Here is a 22,082-nt window from a genome sequence, read left to right as displayed (position 1 = left end):
TGATCACTTACTTATTCTAAGAAATTTGCAGAAAAAACTACCTGGCAAGCCATCTTCATATCCATTCCAAAGAATGGTGATCAAACAGAATGAGGACGTTACTGAATAATATCACTAATATCACAAACAAATACAATTTTGCTGAAGAGAATTAAAATATGGTTGAGGCAGTACATCAACAGGGAACTGCCAGAAACTCACACCAAATTCAGAAGAGCATGTGGAACAAGGAATATCATTGCTGCTATGAGAAGGCTCTTGGCTGAAAACCATACCAGAATACCAGAAAGATGCTTACCTCTGTTTCACTGACTACGCAAAGGTACTCAACTGTGTGGATCGTAACAAAGTGTGGTTAACATTGAGAAGAATGTGGATTCCACAACACTTAATTGTGCTCATGAGGAACCCATACACAGGGTTTAAACAGAACAATTGTTCAAACAGAATAAGGGAACCCATACACAGGGTTCAAACAGGCAGTTGTTCAAACAGAACAAAGGGATACTGTGTGGTTTAAAATTAAAAAAAGGTGAGTATCAGGGTTGTATCCTTTCACAATAGTTATTCAGTTTGTATGCTGAGCAAATAATCCAAGAAAGTAGATTATATGACTGGAAGAAACTTTATTAAAAACCACCTGGGACATGCAGATAACACAACCTTGTTTGTAGAAAGTGAAGAGGTCTTTAAGCCCCTAGTGATAAACATCGAAGATTACAGTCATGACAACTCAATATGCATAAGAATATCCCCACAACTGGGCTAATAAGCAACACCATGATAAACAAAGAAGGGATTGAAGATGTCAAGGATTTCATTTTACTTGGACTCACAATCAACACCCATGGAAGCAACAGTCAAGTAATTTTAGAAGTACAGCCGGAGTGCTCCTTAGAAGTGAAGATGGCAAGACTTTGTTTCATAAACTTTTGGCAGCATATTATCGGGAGAGAACAGTCCCTGGAGAAAGGCATCTTGCTTGGTAAAGTAGAAGGTTAGCCAAAGATTGGAAGACCCTCAATGACATGGACTGATACAGTGGCTGTAACAATGGGCTCAAACATAGGACTGATTGTGTGGACGGCACAGGATTGGGCAAGTATTTCGTTCTTTGTATCCAGAGTTAGTCTGAGTCAGAACCAACCTGCCACCACCTAACAACACATCCAGGGTGAACATACCATTTAGCATTCAAACTGTAAATCTTTTGTATGAAAGATGGTGTTACTAGTAATTATGCTAATAGTAAACAGAAAATCCCTGCGCATGATTAACCCAAGGAGCTGAGTACACACCACTGTCCTTCAACACTCCGTGTTTATTCTGAGCTTTTACTGTTCTCTACCTGTCTTTTAGTTATTCAAACAGAAATCATTCGCAATATTACTCTCAAGTAAGGAAAGAGATTTGAATTGAATTAGACATTTACTATGCAATTCTGAGCAAATTATTTAATTTCTACATATTTTTGTTCTGGAAGCCTGCAGAACTGCATTCCCTCACCATCATTTAATTTTCTTGGCATCCTTGGTTAGCTTACTTAATGTTTCTAAGCATTCAATTCTTCATCTGTAAATGGAAGAAATAATTGTACCTACTATGTTATACCCAAAGGGATACGGAAATCATTAAACATACAATCAGGAGAGACTAGTCCCTGGACAAGGACATCATGCTTGGTAAAGTGGAGGATCAGTGAAAAAGAGGAAGAGCCCCCCAATGAGACAGATTGACACAGTGGTTACAACATAACAACAATTGTGTGGATGGCGCAGGAACTGGCAGTGTTTCATTCTGTTGGGCATAGGATCCTTATGAGTCGAAACCAGTTCCAAAGCACAAGAACAATAACTACCTCACGGGCTTTGAAAAGAATACGCCAAATTAATAGACTCCTATGACCAAGTGTTAAACACTGTCTCAGTTGTGCTATGCTAAAATATATTAGTGTTTTCCTCCAATTCAGTTTTTTTAAAAAACAACAAAATTAAATTATGGTGTATTCCTGTGTGTTTGTACTAGATATCCCAGCAACCACCAGCATTCTTTTTACCAACTTTGTGTTTTTTACTCTCTGCTATTATTGGTATTTTGAATAACCTCATATGCATGTGAAAGCTGTACAGTGAATAAGGAAGACCATAGAAGAATTGATGCATTTGAGTTACGGTGTTATGGTGTTGGAGGAGAATATTCAAAGTGCTATGGGCTGCCAAAAGAACCAACAGATCTGTGTTGGAAGAAGTGCAACCAGAGTGCTCCTTGGAAGCCAATATGGCCAAACTTCATCTCTCACACTTCGAACATATTGTCAGGAGAGTCCAGTCGCTAGAGAAGGATATCATATTTGGTAAGGTGGAGGGAGGGTCAAAGAAAAATAGGAAGACCCCCAGCGAGATGCACTGGCAAAGTGGCAGCATCAATGGGCTCAAGCATGGCAACAATTGTGAGGCTGGCCCAGGACCGGGAAGTGATTCGTTCTGTTGTGCACAGGGTCGCTATGGGTCAGTACCAACTCGATGACACCTAACAACAACAACAATTATTGCTATTATTAAGTGCTGATGAGTCGGTTCTGACTCATAGTAATCCTATATAGGGATTCCAACAAGGAACTGTTGGGTTTGAATGATCAGCCTTTGGTTAGTAGTCCAGTGTTTATTCTACAGTGCCACACCAGCACCCTCTCTCTGCTAGAGATGCCTGTTTTCCTTTGATGACTTCTATTCATCCTGCACGATTCTGCTCAGTCTCATCCCTAAAGGTAGCTTTTCCTGACTCCCTCCCACGAAGTAGATTAGATTTTCTCTTTGATCTCCTTAAGCAGCTGGGTATATTCCTGCTACTGAACTTTTGTAGATACAGTTTTAATGATGTCATCATGAATAGTTTTTATATTTATCTCCCCAAGTAGACTTCAAGCAATTTGATATATTTTTTTAATCTTTATATTCTCAGAGTATATCAGTGATTAGCATATAGCTGGTTTAGTAAGCATTTCAGAAATAAATTACAATGCTAGTCAGTCATACATGACATTTATACCACTCAAATATTTAACATAATATAATACATACACCAATGACCCAGTAAATACTTATACCAATGAAAAAAATATGCAAAGTATAAGTACGTCTCAGTGAAAAGACAACCTTATTCTGTTTAAAAAGTAATATTTCAGGAGCCAAGTATTCTTCTCAGTGGCAACAATTTTACCACAGTGCTTGAGAAAATATGTCAGTCAGAAATACAATATTATGAAAAGACTGTAATCTCTCATATACAATAAAGTAAAGGTCAGTCCTAAATGATTAAAAACTGTATTAGAATTAGTGGTAAAAATGCATCAACAGCGGGACTGGAAAATGTATATATTATAGCAAGACAGGACTTTTGACCACACAAAAGTTTAGCAGCCTTAAGACATAATTCTGCTGTAAGACATAATTCTCTTCAGCACTCAATCACTTAGGGTGGTACATCTCTATGGCTCCCTGTTGTTGTTTAATGCCTTTTTTGTTTCTGTTTCATACTGACTGACTCTATCTAGGGTTTCCAAGGTACGGCTAGTGAGCATGAACAGCCGTCCTTGAGGTTCAAACCGACCTTACAGTTTAGCACATTAACCGGCAGTGCCACACCAGGACTCTGAACCACTCCCTGGTACCCAAATAATAATCAGGGAGTCTGTACCCTCAGAAAAGAATGCCCAGCTTATGCGCTGGGTATCATGCATTCATTGTCCCCTTCAGATTCATTTTCTGTAATATGTAGTGGATACCAATGCCTTATTCCCATACTAGGCTTATGAAGGAGCTCACCATAGCTTCCACTGAGCTTGTAAGGTCTATCAAAAATAAATAACTGTATCCAAGATTTCAGTTTTTAAAGAACATGACAATTATAGGAAGGGAAACATTTAATATAATGAGACTGATCTGATAGCAAGAAGGTAGTAAACTGCTCAGTCTGTTGGTGCATTATTAACTCTTTCTGGTCACCTGGGTAACATTGTGAGAACTGTACTAAAAGAGGTAATTTTCTAAATGGCACCCTGATGGCCAGAAAGAGTTAATGTGGTAATCAAAAGTGAGCAATTTACTTCTCATCAACTAATCAAGCTCGGTAAAATTTTTATTAAAATGCCTCTGATACTGTTCAACTGAAATTTTAATTGAAGAACTGAAAGCCATTTAGCTGAAAATATGGTAGGGTGGATATTACAACCGATTAATCTATGAAAAGTAATGGCATGTCTAACTGAAGAAAGACAATAATAAAACAACAACGATCACTGCAATTATTAACAGTAATACCTATGCCAACACTATTTTTTAATATCCATTATGTGCTTGGCACCATTCTAGGCTGTGTGTGTACATAATATCCTATTGACTCTTCAAAGTGATAGGTTTTATTACCCGAAATGGAGATACAGAGAGGTAATAAGTAGTTGAGCCATAACTAGAAGGCATATTTGTCAGATAACAAAGTCTATGATTATTTTATCATATGTTAGACTGCCTCTCAATACAAAGTGACCAAAATTTCAGCTTACTACAGATCCAAATGACCTAGAATATGTTGGAAACAGTTTATTAATCAAATGGTCAATCTACAGAAATTCTGATTTTGTGTTATTGATAAGGAAAGTTGTATTTTTCTTGGGCTTTCATCTGTATGCAGAAAAGAGTCAATATAGCAGGCCTGAGACTGGTACCCTTAGAAAGCCCTCCTTGCTAAGTTGGCCCTTGACTGGCATCTGGAAACTTGGATTTTGGGAGTTTCCTCCTAACTGATAAGAGTTGCTCACTTAAACAATACAACCAGCATGGTTTGTGTACAACACCTGGTTTTCTGCTAGGAGTCTGGATTTTTAGTACATGCTAGGCAGAGCTTGCCTAGGTGACCCTGGGCACTGAGTCTCTAATGAGCTTCTTGAATGATAACGTTTCACACATGTTGCCACAACTATTATAGGAATCGAGCATGTCTTGTACAATTCCACTGGAGGAGGACACTTTGAAGCTTATGCCTGCTTTCCTCTGGACTTCATCCCATGTGCCTTTTCCAATTGCTGATTTTCTTTTGTATCCTTTTACTGTAACAAACCTTGGCCTTGAGTACGAATACGTATTGAGTGAATCCCATGACTACTAGGAAAACATTGTACCAACGAGCAATTTAGGAGATCATTGGCACAGTCTATTTTTAACTTTCAGGTCATTATGAACATTGTTAATGGTCAACATTTTTTTTACAAAGGATTCTGGAATATTTGAAGGCAAAATTCTTAAACCACCTACAGAAAGCATTTAAGTCTTTATGATTTGCAAATTTTAACATTTTAGAATAATTGAATAATCAACTTTATGCACCTACTATTACCTTTTTAAGGAGCTCTGGTAGCGTAGTGGTTACGAATCGGGCTGCAAACCTCAAGGTCAGCAGTTCGAAACTACCAGCCGCTCCGCGGGAGAATGATGAGGCGTTCTGCTCCCGTAAAGATTTACAGCCTCGGAAACCCTGTGTAGGGTCGCTATGAGTCGGAACCGACTCCACGGCACATAACAACAACAACTATTACCTTTTAAAATTTGCTTTTGGCCTAATTTTTTGACAGTGGAATAAGTTTTGATTATTTGTAATAAAACTATAGCTAACGTTTCTGATTGAATGTCTCAGAAGCATTTGACAGAGGTAATATTCCTTCTTGACACACTTGCCTCTCTTGTTTCCCATGATACTATAATGTTATGGACCGAATTGTGTTTCCTCACAAGGTTTATGTTGAAATCTTAACCCTTGATCCCTGTGAGGTAACTTGACTTTGCCTGGCAAAAAGGTCTTTAAAGATGTTATCAGTTCATTTAACAAGCGGTCAAATGGGAGTGGGGTGGGTCCTCATACAGTTCGTACTGTGTCTCATCCAAGTGAGACACAGGAAGGATATCTATCATAATGACACAGAAGCTGGAGGTCAAGGGACTCCTGGAACTCTAAGATGCTAGGAGACGGTCCGGGAGCCGGCTCTGCACGCAGTGAGGGACCAAGTCCCCTGCTTGCCGCCACGCTGCACGGGCCAGGTATGGTGTTGGGCCCCCGACCACCTCACCGGTTTCAGGGTGCCCAGGTCAGAGACATCAGGGATGCTCACTCTAGCTAGCTAAAGTGCGATGATGGTCCCAAAAGGTCACAGCTACAGCTTTCGACTCCTCCCGGAGGGTGTCCAAGCTGCTCATCAAATTGGCTGCAGAACTTGAAGCGAATTTACCCTGTACTTGCACAGTTCATTTTCTTGACCCCAACACAAATCCACTGCTTCCAGCTCACTGTGTCCCCAGATGAGAGTTACTACTTCCAGGGTGGAAAGTTTCAGTTTGAAACTTAAGTTCCTGATGTACAACGTACAACATGGTGCTCTCCAAAGTGAAATGCTTGACCCGAATCTAGTATCCCAACATCACAGAGACAGGAGACATCTGCCAGAGTTTACTGCGAGAACATTCGATTGACCGCACTGGCTGGGCTCCCACCAGGACGCTGAAGGATGTTGTTTGGGGATGAATCTCTTTATTTACTGATCTTTTGAATTTTTATGATCCATGGAATATTGAAGCCTTAGAACATCATTTGCGGGACAAGGAGGACTTCCGGAATAAAGTCGAAGACTATTTTAAGCGTTACACCGGATGATACAAGGAGATGCCTGCAGGGACCAAGGATTATGTGATGCCCTCATCTGTAATGTAGAGAGCGAGTCCCTCCTTCCCACCCTCAAGTGCTCTCTCCACCCCGCCAGGCTGTCAGCTCAAGACCAAGTTGTACTGAAGAACAAGTTCCACAACTGCCCATTGGAGATGGAGACGTCAACACACATAGAGCAAAAAACTGTATCTTGGGTTCTAAAGAGTTGTCTGCTTACCTTAACATGTTTACTATTTTTGAAGCTGTTAACATGGTACAGGCTGTTGGAATTCTTGCAGTTTTAATGAACTCAAAATCAAGGCTTGAGTTTGCTCACCCCTTCCACAAGCACCATTTCCTGCACAGATGATGCTAATGACATGTTCAGTGTGACCCGCAGATTGACGGAAGTAACTTGCTGCAAACTGTGCTTGGGTTTGACTTCTCTTAGTACCCCCACACACATACCTCGCAGCCCCACCCAGATCTCACCAAGTTCCCAGAATGCATAGAATCACTTACTGTCTACCTTATCGAGATGCTTTTTAAATTTTAATGTACGTATATTTTGGAACAGATGTGTAATTTGTACAATTTAATGCTTTAATGATTTTTACCCCCCTATCCTCATTAGTGGTTACAAATTGGGCTGCGAACCACAGGTCAGCAGTTCGAAACTACCAGCTGCTCCGCGGGAGAATGATGAGGCTTTCTGCTTCCATAAAAATTTCCAGCCTTGGATACCCTGTTCAGGGTCGCTATGGGTCGGACCAACTTGACGGCACTTAACAACAACAACATCCGCATTTAGTCTATTTTCATTGTATAGAGCAGTCAGAAAGATGTTGGGACAAGCAGTTATTGAAGAGAAACACAAAGGAAATATGAAGGGGAAAAAAAAAACAAAAAAAAAAAAGGATGCTAGGAAACATGAAACAGACTCTCCCTCCAAGCCTTAAAACAATCAACAGAGTCCATGATAGGATGAGTGTAAAACCGATGTTCTCCCATGTAAACTATCACTCAATACAAAATAAGAACTTAAAAGACGCAGTTTGTGGTATTTAGTTATGGCAACCCTGTTGTTGTGGTTGTGTGCTATCTTCATGAATTACAAGCTCCTCCTCTGCCTTGAGATCATACAAAGTAGATGGTACCTGGCTACCAGTATTTAATGATCTAACCACAGTAGCTGGATCCTGATAGAAAGGGAGAAAAGAGTGGTGCAGAGCTTTAAATTCTCAATGAATCCAGACTTATTGGATCTACTGAGACTGGAGGAATCCCTGAGATGATTGCTCTACTAAATTACACTTTAAACCTTGAACTGAAACTATCTCCTGACTTCATCTTTCATGCTTGAGTATTGGGCTCTTAAAAATATAACATCTGTTCAAGATCAAATGTATAACAGTTACTCTAAAGCACAGAAGACAAGGTTAGGGTTGGGGGTAGTTGAGACTCAGTTAATGAGAGCAGCACAGCTAGAACAAAAATACTTAGAATGTTGACACAATGGAAAGAATATAGCCATTGGCACTGAACATTAGTGTTGTTGTTAAGTGCCATAACATTGGTTCCAACCCATAGTGACCCTGTATAGGGTTTCCAAGGTGCAGCTAGTGAGTTTGAACCCCACAATGCCACACCAGGCAGGACTTCCACTGAATATTAGGTGTAGAAATTGTTGAGTGAGAACCTGCTTTGTTGTGTATACTTTCACCGAAACTATAACAAAAACTGAAAAATTAATTGAATGAGACACATGCTTTTTTTTTTTAATACATGATAGTATTTTGTATACATTTAACAAAAAGAGGGTCTCTTTATTGAGGGGGGGGAAGTCAGTGGAGCGTAGCAGAGAGAAGAGGAGGTCCTTATTTTTTATATGACTGTCTCTCTTATGGTCCCACAAACATCTAAGTGTTAGTAAAGTCAATACTTAATATAGTTGAAAGCACAGAAATATTGGGAGATTCTTGCATTATTGGAAGTCTATCAACATTTCTTCATAAAACACACAATGAGACATAAAGATAATCTTTGTAAGACCAGGAGACATTGAAAATTTAATTCATTAAAGAGCTCTTTTCTAGAGCACCAGCCATCCCTGCTGTTCACTTCCATCTCTTCTCTAGCTCCTTTCAAGTTCAGTTATGCACTGACCTCAATGTGTCACCTGCATCCCCTTCCCATGTGAAAATATTGAAAACTAGAATCTACCCTGAAATCTCTTCAAAATTATAGGAACAGAAATTGGCAAGTTCAGGAGCCAAGGTGAATTTTAATCGCAAGCACAGCAATTATAAAAATTTGTTGCTGGAGCTAAACTCAAATGCAGTTAAGGTGTTCTGTATTTACATTTAACATAAAACATACAAAACGCGTGAACCTTAAGTGGTTTTAAAAGTACAAAATGCAGTCAAAATTTAAAATCTAAGTTAATTTCTGAAAACACTCTGATTTCTCTACCAGAAAGATTTCTAAAAGTACAGGTTTTACAAATACAGCAAGATGCAGCAGCACTTAAACGAAAGACTTAAGCCTACATTTCTTCTATTGTAAAATGAAGGTCAGATCTATCATATAAAGTTTTTTGTAAGGACCAACTAAAATTAACACATGTAAAGTGTCTTGCTATTTAATAAAGTTAAATATAAAAAATTACATATATTAAACACACCTTGGTTGTCAATTTTAAGGCAGGAGTTCTCAATAAGTTTTTAGAACAAGACTCTTAAAGCTCAGTCCCAGGCAATTTACATGTATTAAAAGGAACTGATCTATGACATAGCTTTGTGAGGTAGGTACTATGAACATTTTCCTGTTTTAAGGTGAAGTAACTGAAACACAGAAAGGGTAAGTATCTTTTTTAGTCACACAGCTGGTAAGTAAGAGCCAAGCTACAGTAAGTTTCCATTAGCTGAACTAGGCTAGGTTATGCAATGCTGACTTGAAGCAACGTAACAACAACATGCTATGTTATAGGAACACTGATGATGCAGGAGGGTAAGCATGTTGTTGTAGCTGAATGCCAGTGAATCAGTTCTCACTCATAACAACCTTGTAGAGGGTTTCCAAGGAATGGCTGGTGGGTTTGAACCTCCACCTTGCAGTTCAAAGTGACCTCGTGGTCCAGTGTTTATCCTATAGTGCGACACCAGGACTGCAGGCTAAGCATTGGATTGCCAATTAAAAGGCTGTTTCTGCCAACCACTTCGCAGTAGAAAGATGAGGTTTACTGCCACACCACACCAGTGACCCTATGTTGTCGCTGTTGTTAAGTGCCTTTGAGTCGATTCCGACTTATAGTGACCCTGTATTGAGTTTCCAAGGAGTGGCTGGAGAGTGTGAACCACCAACCTTGTGCTTTATACCATAGCACCACACCAGGACTCCAAATAGTTGCTACGAGTTTTTAATTTTGGCTAAAATTTGAAGATTTATCTTCCTAAGAATAGAAAGTTCCTTGAAAAATACTTGCTTTAGAAAGGTTTAGAAAGGACCTTGAAGAATCCTTGGTGTAACTCATATTTAGTGAAGGAATCAACACTTAGAGAGGTTAATCTATTCAAACACACACAAATTTCATATGTGGGTAAGTAAAAAAGCAGTTGCCATGGTTTCTGTTTCAGTTCATACATGCATGGGCTTATTCTAAACAAAACATGTTTAAACATGTCTCTTCAGTCATTGGAGGGCTTCAGATGAGTACTCTTATTAATACACTTGTCTTAGTCTCATTAAAACTGCAACTAAACTCACTGCTGTGGAGTCAATGCCCACTCATAGAGACCTTGTATAGAGTTTCTGAGGTTGTAAACCTTTACAGGAACAGAAAAAGCCTCATCTTTCTCCCACTGAGTAGCTGCTGGATTTGAACTGCAGACATTATGGTTAGCAGTCTGGTGCTTATCATACAGTGCCAGTAGAGCATCATTAGTCTCATAGGGGTACCTTTGAAAAAACAAAAAGTCCTATCAAATAGTGATTTCTGAGGGGATATGCTGGACCAGATAAATTCACAGCAGAAGAGGTCAGCTCAGAAGGTTATGAAGACTGCATTTTTGAAATTGTAAAGGGGTAATTTTAATAGATTTCTCCAAGGACACAGGATGGTTATGTGGACTTATTATGAAGAAGCTTTAAGAAATGGAAAACTGCGTTGGTGAGAAAAAGGCCAGATTAAGTTGCACAGAGGAAATTTTTCTGCACTACCCTGTTCGAGGGTAACATGAGCTGTCTTGTGAGAAGTTCATCGGGGAGCCTTACTTCAACCATCCTATAGTCCTGATCTTGCCTCTCCAGATTTCTTTTTATCCCCCCTAAACTCATATGAGCTCTGGGAATGTAGTTACGAGTCGGGCTGCTAACCTCAAGATCAGCTGTTTGAAACTATCAACCATTCCATTGGAGAAAGATGGGGCCTTCTGGTCCCATAAAGGGTTACAGCTTGGAAATCCTGTGTTGAGTTGCTATGAGTCAGAATCAACTCCATGGCACACCATTACCACCAAACTCAAAGAACATTTAAAAGGAACAGAATTTGAGTCTATATTGAGGATGCCTAAACTGCTGATTTGACCAGGTTTAAACAGAACAGCACAGAATTCTTCAGGGAATGGGAATGGAAATGGAAATGCCACCTTCAGAAGTGTATAGACCTAGATGGAGGATATGTTGAGAAACGATAGCTTTACATTTTGAAGTTTTTGTCTGGTAAAGGTTTCTACGATTTTATAGCAACGCTTTTTTATTTACCCTCCTTTTCCTGTATGTGTGGCATCAATAGGTCAACAGTAAGTGTACAGGTTTTTTAAAAAAAAACCAAAACAGCTAACAGTACCCCTTAAAATCCACTGCCATTGTGTCAATTCCGACTCACAATGACCCTATAGGACAGAATAGAGCTGTTCCTTAGGCTTCCAAGACTGTAAATCTTCACAAGAGCAAACTGCCTCATCTTTCTCCTAAGGAGCAGCAGGTGAGTTCAAACTACTCCGTAATCAAATTACTCCGTAATTACATATAGCTTTTGCTTCGGTAAAACATCACAAACCTCAAATTCATTTAAAGTCTAACAATTCTTCTGAATTGCTTTTGATCATTTGTGATTAGATACATCACCATGTTGGCAACCATGTCACAATTCACTTCTTTGCTCAGCAGCAGCCAAGGTTCTTTTAACATCAATTTAAAAAACACATTCCAATTTCAGAATGTTAAAGCAAAAAGTATGTTTCAAAATTAAAGGATACATGATAGGTAATGGCAAGGACATGAATTGAACTTATTTCCTGATTTCTTATTCTACTACATTATTATTATTATTATTTTAGTATTAGCTACTTTGTTTTTATTAATTGAAAAATTTGCTTTCAAATCTAATACTACAGACAACAAATTGTTATCTTTAAGAAAAACAATGGTTATCCAAATTTCAATGATCAGCATGTATTATAAATAGAAGTAATGATATGTCTATATATTATCACATATAATTAGGAGCTCAGAAAAGTTTAAAAAACTCAAGAAGGATGGCAAAGGGCTAATGTGTTTATTTGTGCTGATACACAGGTAATATTTTAAATACATAAATCTAATGAAATAGAACATTCACATGTATCATTTTAGTTTATTCTTACAACAGTCTTACAAAGACAGATCCCTAATTCTGTAATAATAGAAATGCTGGCTTAAATGGTTTGTTTACAGTTACTACTGTATTGTTCAAGAAGCTCTGGTAGCGTAGTGGTTACAAATCAGAATGCTAACCTCAAGGTCAGTAGTTTGAAACTACCCGCTTTTCCCTGGGAGAAAGATGAGGTTCTCTGCTCCCATAAAGATTTACAGCCTCAGAAACCATATGCATGGCTGCTATGAGTCGGAACTGACTCCACAACACAACACCATCACTGTATTGTTTACATATAATGGACCAATATAAATGCTTAGCACATACATATGAAACTAACATGAGAGGGTTGCTCAGGTTTTGCAAAACAACCCAGTAACAACAACCATATAATGAACACAATATTTGTGTAAAACCATTTTACTCATGCAGCCAGTGTATGAGTCAGAATTCTAACGTCTACTATACCAAGTCATTTCCAGAAGTTAAATTAATCTCAGAAAGGTAAGAAATAGACAGCGTGTAGTAATAATTATAAATTTGGGGGTCATCATCAGATAACTCAGGAGCCCTGGTGGCACAGTGGTTAAAGTGCTAACCAAGAGGTAGGTCGTTGGAACTACCAAAGACACTCACGGAAAAAAGATGTGGCGGTCTGCTTACATAAAGATTTACAGTCTTGCAAACCCTAAGGAAGAGTTCTTACTCTTTCCTACAGGGCCCCTGTGAGTTGGAATTGATTTGATCACAATGGGTTTTCTTTTCCTTTTTTGTTAATTGTCAGGCTTTCAATCTGAGGGTGAACCAAGTGTAGTTCAGCAAGTTTGTACAAGGAAGTGAGTCTGAGGATAAAGAAGTGAACTAGAACAGTTACAGCTCTGCCTTCATGGAGTTTGCATTCTAATTCTAGTGAGGTGCAGACAAGAAACAAAATAATATTCTTTCTTCCTACTGCTTCTTTTATCTACTTCACATCTTGCAATCTGAATAACTAACAACCATTTCAGATATGCAGTCCCACTCTAGGAAGAAGACAGAATATGTCTTTTTGTCTGGTTTAATTTGGGCAAAAGGAAAGCGAAATGGGAAGAGGGAATGCCACGAAACAGTATTAAATATATTGAGCTACTACAATGCCGCAGATGGTAGTTCACTGTAAATGGGATAGTCAGGGAATGCCTCAATAGGGAAAAAGTATGTCAGGCATTGATAGCAGTGGAAAACGAGCCAAATCAAGAATAAGTCATGCAATATTTTTCCTGAATAATTCCACTTACTGGGCTACATTTCCATGTTCATTATCAAAATGTCTTTCACTTATTTAGAAATCCTGCTGGCTCTGGTTTTTAGCATAATACTCCACCCAAGCAAGTGATTCATGTTATTAATTCCCAAGGAGTCAGGAAAGTTTAGACCTATAAAACATTTGTAGAATGATGGGAAGTAAGCAGGGAAGAAGCCTGGCAGCATGGTTTGGGGGAGGGGATGTGTCTTATGTGGTAAATTAATGATCTGAATACTTATGACTTTTGTTTTCATTTTGTGAGCATGTCGTTCCTTTTGTCCAAATAAATTTAAGTAAGTATTGCCTCTGAACACACTGTAAATGCAAAGGGGAGATGACTTCATCTGAGTTGGAAGAAAGAAATGGATACTAGAGGTAAGGAAGGATTTGAAAGGGATTGTAGGAACAGTTCAGATTTCTAGGTTTTCTAGCTTCTTTTATTTCTATAGAAAATTATTTCCTTAAATTGGTTCTATTCCCTTGTAGTATTTTATGATACATACGGAAAGTGAGTATCTATTGAGCACCTTTATCATCTAAAAGCAGGTAATAAAGTAAAATGCCTTATATCTGATGCTTGTCAAGGACCTCATTTATCTCTCAGTCTAAGAATTATTTTCAGTGAGTATTGGTTCAAATTCTGCTCCTTCCGATCCAGACATGCTTTAAGTAAAACATACCAAAAAATGCATTTTCACCCAATAAACAAAATATATCAGACAATCATAAAAGACATAAGAATCTAAACTAATACAAATACTTTCAGATTGTCCAGGACTTCCTCTTGGTGTATGAAGTTAGCTCCGAGTTTTAATTCTTTGAACAAGAAATAGTAAACTATATATTATGTTACATTCCATTATAATAGGCCACGTCACATCATGTTGTCATGTCAAATTTCTCTTCTTGTTGCCTACTAGTTTACTGCGAGACTAGAGAATGGGCAATTACATCTATCCATCACGTTGTGCCTTAAAGAACCATATCTGTTCCAAAAGAGCCATAATTGGCAAAGGTAACTTAGGAGAAAGCAGAAGTCATTATTTGGTTGACAGGCAGAAAGCAGAGAGGAGACAGAGTAGGCCTTGATCATAACAGCAGCCTTATCTTCTTGATTTATGTGTAATCTGGATTTGGATTGGAGACCTTGATTAAGTCTTATTCAACATGCTCCTCGAAATGGAATAACAGGCTCAATGAATAAATAATACAGAGTAATTTAAATGTCACTTTTTCTCCTTCTGGATGAAATATTCCTAGCCACTAGTTCTTGATAGCTAACCTGAGTTAGGACTTTCTATGAATCTCTTTTCTTAGTGAATTTTTCCAGAGAGTAAACGAAGATTATTATTATTTTTTTTTGATCTAAGTTCTTATGTAAGACAATACTTTTGTGAACACTGGAGGACAATCTGGAGTCTAATGAACCTGAGAAAAACAAAGAAAAAAATGAAACTTCCCACACTTAACAGCAACAACAACAAAAATCCTATAACTTGGAGTCCTGGTATGGTCCTGTGGACTAATGCGTAGACTGCAAAGTCATTTTGAACCACAAGGTCAGTGGTTCAAGCTTACCAGCTGCTCCTTGGAAACCCTATACAGGGTCACTATGGATCGGAACTGACTCTATGGCACTTAATAACAACCCTTTAACTTTTTAAAAAGATCAAACTCATAGCCATTAAATTGTCAGTTTAGAAAAACAAACCACTGTAAAATAATTTTAATGTCCTACAGGAACAGCAAATTTTAGGATATATTTAAGAGGTACTAAAAGAATTATTTAAATAAGTGGATAAACTTTAAATATTTCTTCCTACTATTCATTAAATTAGAAAGAAGTAACTATCATGCTTTTAATTATAAACCCATTTTATATTACCACCACCACAACCACCCCCTTGCTACCCAGACTGTAGGACCTGGCACGGGCATTTATCTCTCTGCTGGAGATTGTAGCCTTCTGCAGCCAACCTGTGGTGACAGTTACCTCTTAATTAAAACTCTACATGCAAATATAGCAGTATTAAAAAGTGTTGTTGCAAAAGCACATACAAAGCATGGTAATTTATAACTGTACAATCCTTTTCATCTAATATTTTAATACGGAAATCAACTACTAGTCAGTGTGAAACTTTCCCTGAGGAAAAATCTGCATAGCCAATTCTTTATACATATATTAAAGGATAAAGGAGTATAGATCTTCCTATTACCATGTCACTTCTCTGAAAAAGAATGGTGAGTTGTATTTCCCTGCAAGAGATAACACTTTGAAATATGTGAAACATTTTACTGAACGCATGATACTCCCTTTCATAACTGATGATGACCCATTTAACCTTGAATCGTGAAATATTATTTCCTAAGTTCTAGATACTTCAAGTGCTAATGAACTGTCATTACTTTTCTGATGCAAATCTGAAATAAAAAATGAAAGCCAGCTTTAACAGCTTCTGGATGAAGTTATTATTTATGTACTGAAGGAGCCCATCACTTTGTCATATATTTGAAAGTAGAGATTTTCTATTATTCCCAAAGAAAACTTAAAAAAAAAAAAAAAAGTCTACAAAACTGCCACAGCAAAGGAATTCACCTGGTTATCCATTATCGTTAGAAAAAATAATTAGACCTTTGACCCATGAGAGAAGACTGATGTATGAGTTTTGTAGTACTATAGTTATTTTTTTTTCTGCTAAACCATTTTGTCATAAAAATATTAACTCACATACTCTTAGGAAGATATAAGCCTATACTAACTAGTCCAAAACTGGTTCAAAACCAAGGAAACACACTTCTAGGAGAAAAAGTTTGTTTTGTTTTGAAATGTCAACATGTGTTTGGCAATAAAACCAGCAGCCAATTGCCACCATGTCAGCTCATACACGTAGAGGAAATTATTTTATTCACTATTTAAAAAAAATAATAATAATTTCTTTTTCTGTGTTTGGCGGTTTTTATTTATTTATTTATTTTTTAGAGCTAGTATGTGTAATAAGTTACTCTTCACTAAATTCCAGAAAGGATTACTCAAACTTACTAATATACTCTGAACCCAAAACAATCTTGTATGTTTTAATTTTGGGGGTAAAACACCCTACATACACAACTATTGTGCTGTCTGTACACCAAAGAATTGTGTCTGACTATGGTGTGGCACTGTAGGATAAGCACTGGATGGGTAGCCACGAGGTTCTTGGTTCAAATCCACCAGTCACTCTTCAGAAAACCTGCACAGGGTTTCTATGAGTTGGAACCAACTTGATGGCACTTAGCAACAACAACATGATGGAAACGAGAAGCCCTAGTGGTGCTTTAGGATAAGCACTGTACTGCTAACCACAGGGTCAGCAATTCAAACAGCAATGAACCTGCTAATACCATGATTGACTATTTCCTTAATATTATTTTCAGACTGTTGAACACAATAAATTTTTGCCTATTGAGCTACCATATTGTGACCTTGCTAAACTTTCATATTCTTTCTCTATATTTTAAAAGATTCCTTATGATTTTCTACATACAAAATAATGTCATTTATAAAGTTTTAGTTCTTTCTTTTCTATCTGTATGGATTTAATTTCTTTTTTTTTATAATGTCATTTAAAAATAATTATGTCTCAAGCAGTTATTTGTTCAATTCTATAAATAAGTAGAAATCATTACTAGAACTAATAGCAATCTATAACACTTAAATGTACCCTTCAGAAAAAACTTACAAGCAATCCTACAAACTTAGTGACTAAGAAATTCCAGAAATACAGCTTTAATTTTTTTCTAAATGAAACTATTGATAAAAATGTAAAATTTCAGGCTCTGTTGAGTTTCCTTTATGTGTATAATACTTTCTATAATGTGATCATGTGAGTGCTTTAAATTTTCTCGTAAAGATTTTTCAAGAAAGGTAGATGATGTAGTAAAAAGTGCACAGGCTTGTGGACGCAAACAGATTTGAAGTCAGTAAGACACGAGATTAAATTTTAGCTCCTTCATTTAACAAATGTAACACCTCAGACAGGCATTTTAAACTTCTCTGGAGTTTCTTTTGCCTCTCTCTTGTTTTAACCCCCTACAAATGTTTCTTGACATACTGGAATAAATTCTGGTGGCTAAGAAGGGAGAAATGATTTCAGGTCTCCTTATAAGATGTTGGTATTAAGTACCGTTGAGTTCGGTTGTGACTCATAGTGAGCTGGTATGTTTTCTGAGGTGCAGCTGGTGGGTTTGAACTGCGACCTTGTAATTTGCAGTCCAGTATTGAACTTACAGCACCACATCAGGAGTCCATGAGCAGAGTTATCTCGAGTTTTTAGGAGAAAAACTGGAAAGGAGATAAAGAAAGAAGGGAGGTGAGGGAAAGAAATAAAAGGGGAAGATTTTGATCTTTAAAAAAGGTTGGGAAAAATAAGTGGGGTTGGATGGAAAATGATGTCCATACAATAGGTAGAGTAGGTAGCTACAAAAGTCTATCTCTCCACAGAAACCAAAAACCAGTATCAAGTAAAAACTATCAAAATCAACTTTATCACACATCTGGAAAATATTCATAGGTTCATAGCAACCAAGAAAATATTGAATCCAGAAGACCATTTTAAAGCAGTAGTAACACTTTCTGGTATTTTTATTTGCCCTTGGCCTGTTCCCTTCCCTTTAAGCAGAAGTCTTAGAGAGGGCAAAGTGCATTCCCAAGGTGGGACCTTGTTCCTGGTTCTGGATGCAACAGAATTGACTTTATTCTCAAAGAATTGTGTTTGTCTATTTTAAAATGTCTTCAGGTTACTTCCTTTGTTCCAAGTTAAGCAAAACAAAGGTGCTTGTCTTTGTTTTACTTAACTTGGAATTCAGGGCTGAAAACCAGCTATAAACAGATGAACTGAATAATCCATTGTCACCTGTGGCAAAAGAATATAGTTGAGGCATACAATACATTGGGAGGAAGACCTGGGGGATTTCCTTGGGGTATTAGGGTATTCAAAAGACAATATACTGGGAAATTTAGAAAGCTAAGAGTATGGCCAGGATAGGATTTGCATACTCAGAAAAGATTTGATAAGACCCTAACCTTTCACCTCTGACTCATCTCTAGGTTCAAGAAATGGAAGATTCAGATGAGTTAAATGGCCTAAGTATTCAAGGAGTTATTCAACACAAAGCCAATTTTCAAATATGAGACTGTTTTTATTTCTTCTAATTATTTTGCATTGGGCAAATCTGCTGCACAGGAACTTTTTAAAGTGTTGAAGAGCAGCGTTGTCAGCTTAAGGACTAAGGTGCGTCTGATCCAAGCCATGGTATTTTCAATAACCTCATATGGATGTGAAAGCTGGACAGTGAATAAGGAAGATCGTAGAAGAATTGATGCCTTTGAGTTGTGGTGTTGGAGGAGAATACTAAAAGTGGCATGGACTGCCAAAAGAACCAATAGATCTATTTTGGAAAAAGTGCAGCCAGAGTGCTTCTTGGAGGCCAGGATGGCTAAGCTTCATCTCTCATACTTTGGACATATTGTCAGGAGGGAACAGTCGCTGGAGAAGGATGTCATGCTGGGTAGGGTGGAGGGTCAGAGAAAAAGAGGAAGACCCCCAACGAGATGGATCAGCCAGGTGGCATCATTGATGGACTCAAGTGTGACAGCGGTAGTGAGGTTGGCCCAGTATCGGACATTGTTTTGTTCTGTTGTGCATGGGGTCGCTATGAGTCGGTTCCGACTAGATGGCACCTGAAAACAACAATTATTTTTATTTCCTGGCATTCAAAAAAAAAAAAAATCTCTATCAAAACATTGCCTGGGCACAGTTAAAGGAAGAGACTTCAGAGACCAAGTATGACAAAGAATACAGACATTCCCAAAATAGTTAGGGAAAAAAATTAAAAGAAAAACAAAACCATTATATCCCATAGCAAACAATGAAAACAATTCCTGAAGTAGGGGAAGACTCTGATTTCTAAATTCAGCACATTGTAATATTCAAGGAGCTCTGGTAGTGTAGTGGTTACAAATCAGGCTGGTAATCCCAGGGTCAGCAGTTCGAAACTACCAGCTGTTCTGCGGGAGAAAGATGAGGCTTTCTGCTCCCGTAAAGATTTACAGCTTCAGAAACCCTGTGCAGGGTTGCTATGAGTAGGAACTGACTCCACGGCACATAACAACAACAACAACAATATTCAAGCTATCCCAGTTTTCAATAACAAATTACAAAGCATGCCAAAAAAAAGAAAACATAAAGAAAGAAGAAAAAGTATGCCATATTCATGTTGTTGGTCTTGTTAAGTGCTATGGAATTACTTATAATTTATAGCAATCTTGTTTAGGGTTTCCAAGGAGCGGCTGGTGGGTTTGAATGGCCAACCTTGGGATTAGAAGTCCAGTGCTTATTCCACAGTGCCACAACCTACGTGTATGAGTGAATGGTGCAGGATCGGGTGGTGCTTTGTTCTGTTGAAGTTGTACATGTAGTCGCTATGGGTTGGAACCAAGTCATCAACACTTAACAACAGAGACATCTTTCAAAAATACCTCTTTAAGGGAACAAATCTTTACAGCAAAGATCATTCCCACCCCCTCCATACGCAAAATAAACAGGGATGGGCAATGTGGACATTGGCTACCCAAAATGGGGGGAGGGGGGGCTACAAAGGCAAGAAGTGACTGGTTTACAAGCTTTCAAGAGGGAGCCTAGATTCAGAGGGCACCGAAGAAAGTAGAATCTCTACTGAGTAGTATCCAATCTATCTGGGCAGAGCTGATGAAAGGAGATGTGAATAGGTCTCCTGTGATACAATAGTGAATAACTGCTATCAGAACTGATTGTGAGGGTTGGAAATGTAAAGGTAGATGTTTTGTAGCAAAAGGAGGGGAGTGATTGACTTTGCAGTTCAAGAGCAGTGGTCCCCGGGACTTTCAGGGGAAAAGAGTGGAGTGCAGGACCCTACCCAGAGAAGCAGTGATGCCAGAGATGGAGGCAGAGATGATGATGTGGAGAGATGGAGTGGCAGGGGACTCTAGACCTAGAGAGGGAGAGGGACTGTGTGCTGATGACCGGGGGCCAGGCTTGCAGGGTATACCCTATGGCTGGTTGATGATGTATGGAGGGGATTGTAACCATGGCAATGAAACTATACATGATTGGATGAATGTAAAGCTAATGTTCTCCCATGTAAACTATCACATAACTCACAATAAAACATTTTTAAAAAATGGCTCTTTAATGTATTCAAGCGCAAAGATGTCACTTTGAAGACTAAGGTGCTCCTAACCCAAGTCATGATATTTTCAATAACCTCATATGCATGTTAAACTCAGCCAATGAATACTGAAGATCAGAGAGGAATTCATACATTTGAATTACGGTGTTAGAGAAAAATGTTTAAAGAACCATGGACAGCCAGAAGAATAAACAAATCTGTGTTGGAGGAAGTGTAGCCAGAAAGCTTCTTAGAAGTGCTGGTGGTGAGATTTCATGTCTTGGGGTTTTTTTTTTTTTGTATCTTGTCAGGAGGACATCATGTTTAGTAAACTGGAAGGTCAATGAAAAAGAGGAAGATCCCCAATGAGACAGACTGACACAGTGCCAGTAACAATGGGCTCAAATATAATAATTGTGTGGATGACACAGGCCTGGGAAGTGTTTCGTTCTGTTGTACATAGGGTCACTGTGAGTTGAAAATGACTCGACAACACCTAACCACACCAACAATGTCCTTTACTCCTAAGTATATAACCAATAATTGAAAGTATAGTTATACAAAGAAACATTGATATACAAATGTGCACAGCATTTCTATTAAAATATTTCTATTAAAACATAAAAATATGGAAACCACCCAAATGTTGATCAATAGATGAATGTTATATACATATAATGAATATTACTCAGCTGTAAAAGGAATAAAGTTTTGATATATGTTACAACTTGAAGGAGCCTCTAGAACATCATAATGAGTCCCGGTGCGGCACTGTAGAATAAGTACTGGACTGCAAACTCCAATGTCAGCAGTTCAAATCCACCAGGCACTCCTCGAAGACCCTACACAGGGTCACTATGAGTCAGAATCGAACTGGTGGCACACAGTCACAACAATTAAAAGAAACCAAACACAAAACATTTACATTAAGCCACCATTACATAGAGAATGAAGAGCAGATTGGTGATTGCCAGGTGCTGCAGGTAATGAGAAATATGATGTGACTGTTTAATGGGCACGAGGTTGCTTTTTAGGGTAATGAAGTTTTATAGAACTATTGTGAATGCAATAAATGGCACTGAATTGTACAGTTCAAAATGGCTAACTTAATATTATGTGACTTACGTCTCAATGAAAAAAAAAACAAACAGAATTACATACAAATACCGACAGTGGTAAGCTCTGAAAAATGGAATTGGGGGGGGTGGGTATTTTCTTTCTTGGTTTTGAAATTCTCCTCTATGCATTAGGAATATTAACAAGTAAAAATAAATTAGTGAAATTAAT

The 22,082-nt window shown here is 38.0% G+C and overlaps 1 protein-coding gene and 1 pseudogene across 1 annotated transcript in view; one reads left to right on the top strand and one right to left on the bottom strand.

The window, feature by feature from the left end:
* The window catches only part of TENM3 (teneurin transmembrane protein 3), a 672,586-nt gene that overhangs the window by 370,834 nt on the left and 279,670 nt on the right, over positions 1-22,082 (bottom strand). The gene's annotated exons all lie outside the window — the stretch shown is intronic.
* On the top strand, positions 6,008-6,699 carry LOC102817935 (annotated as a pseudogene).

The sequence above is a fragment of the Chrysochloris asiatica genome, unplaced genomic scaffold, assembly GCF_000296735.1.
Source record: "Chrysochloris asiatica unplaced genomic scaffold, ChrAsi1.0 scaffold00011, whole genome shotgun sequence".
NCBI lineage: Eukaryota > Metazoa > Chordata > Mammalia > Afrosoricida > Chrysochloridae > Chrysochloris > Chrysochloris asiatica.
This window is presented reverse-complemented; position numbering and strand designations above follow the sequence as displayed.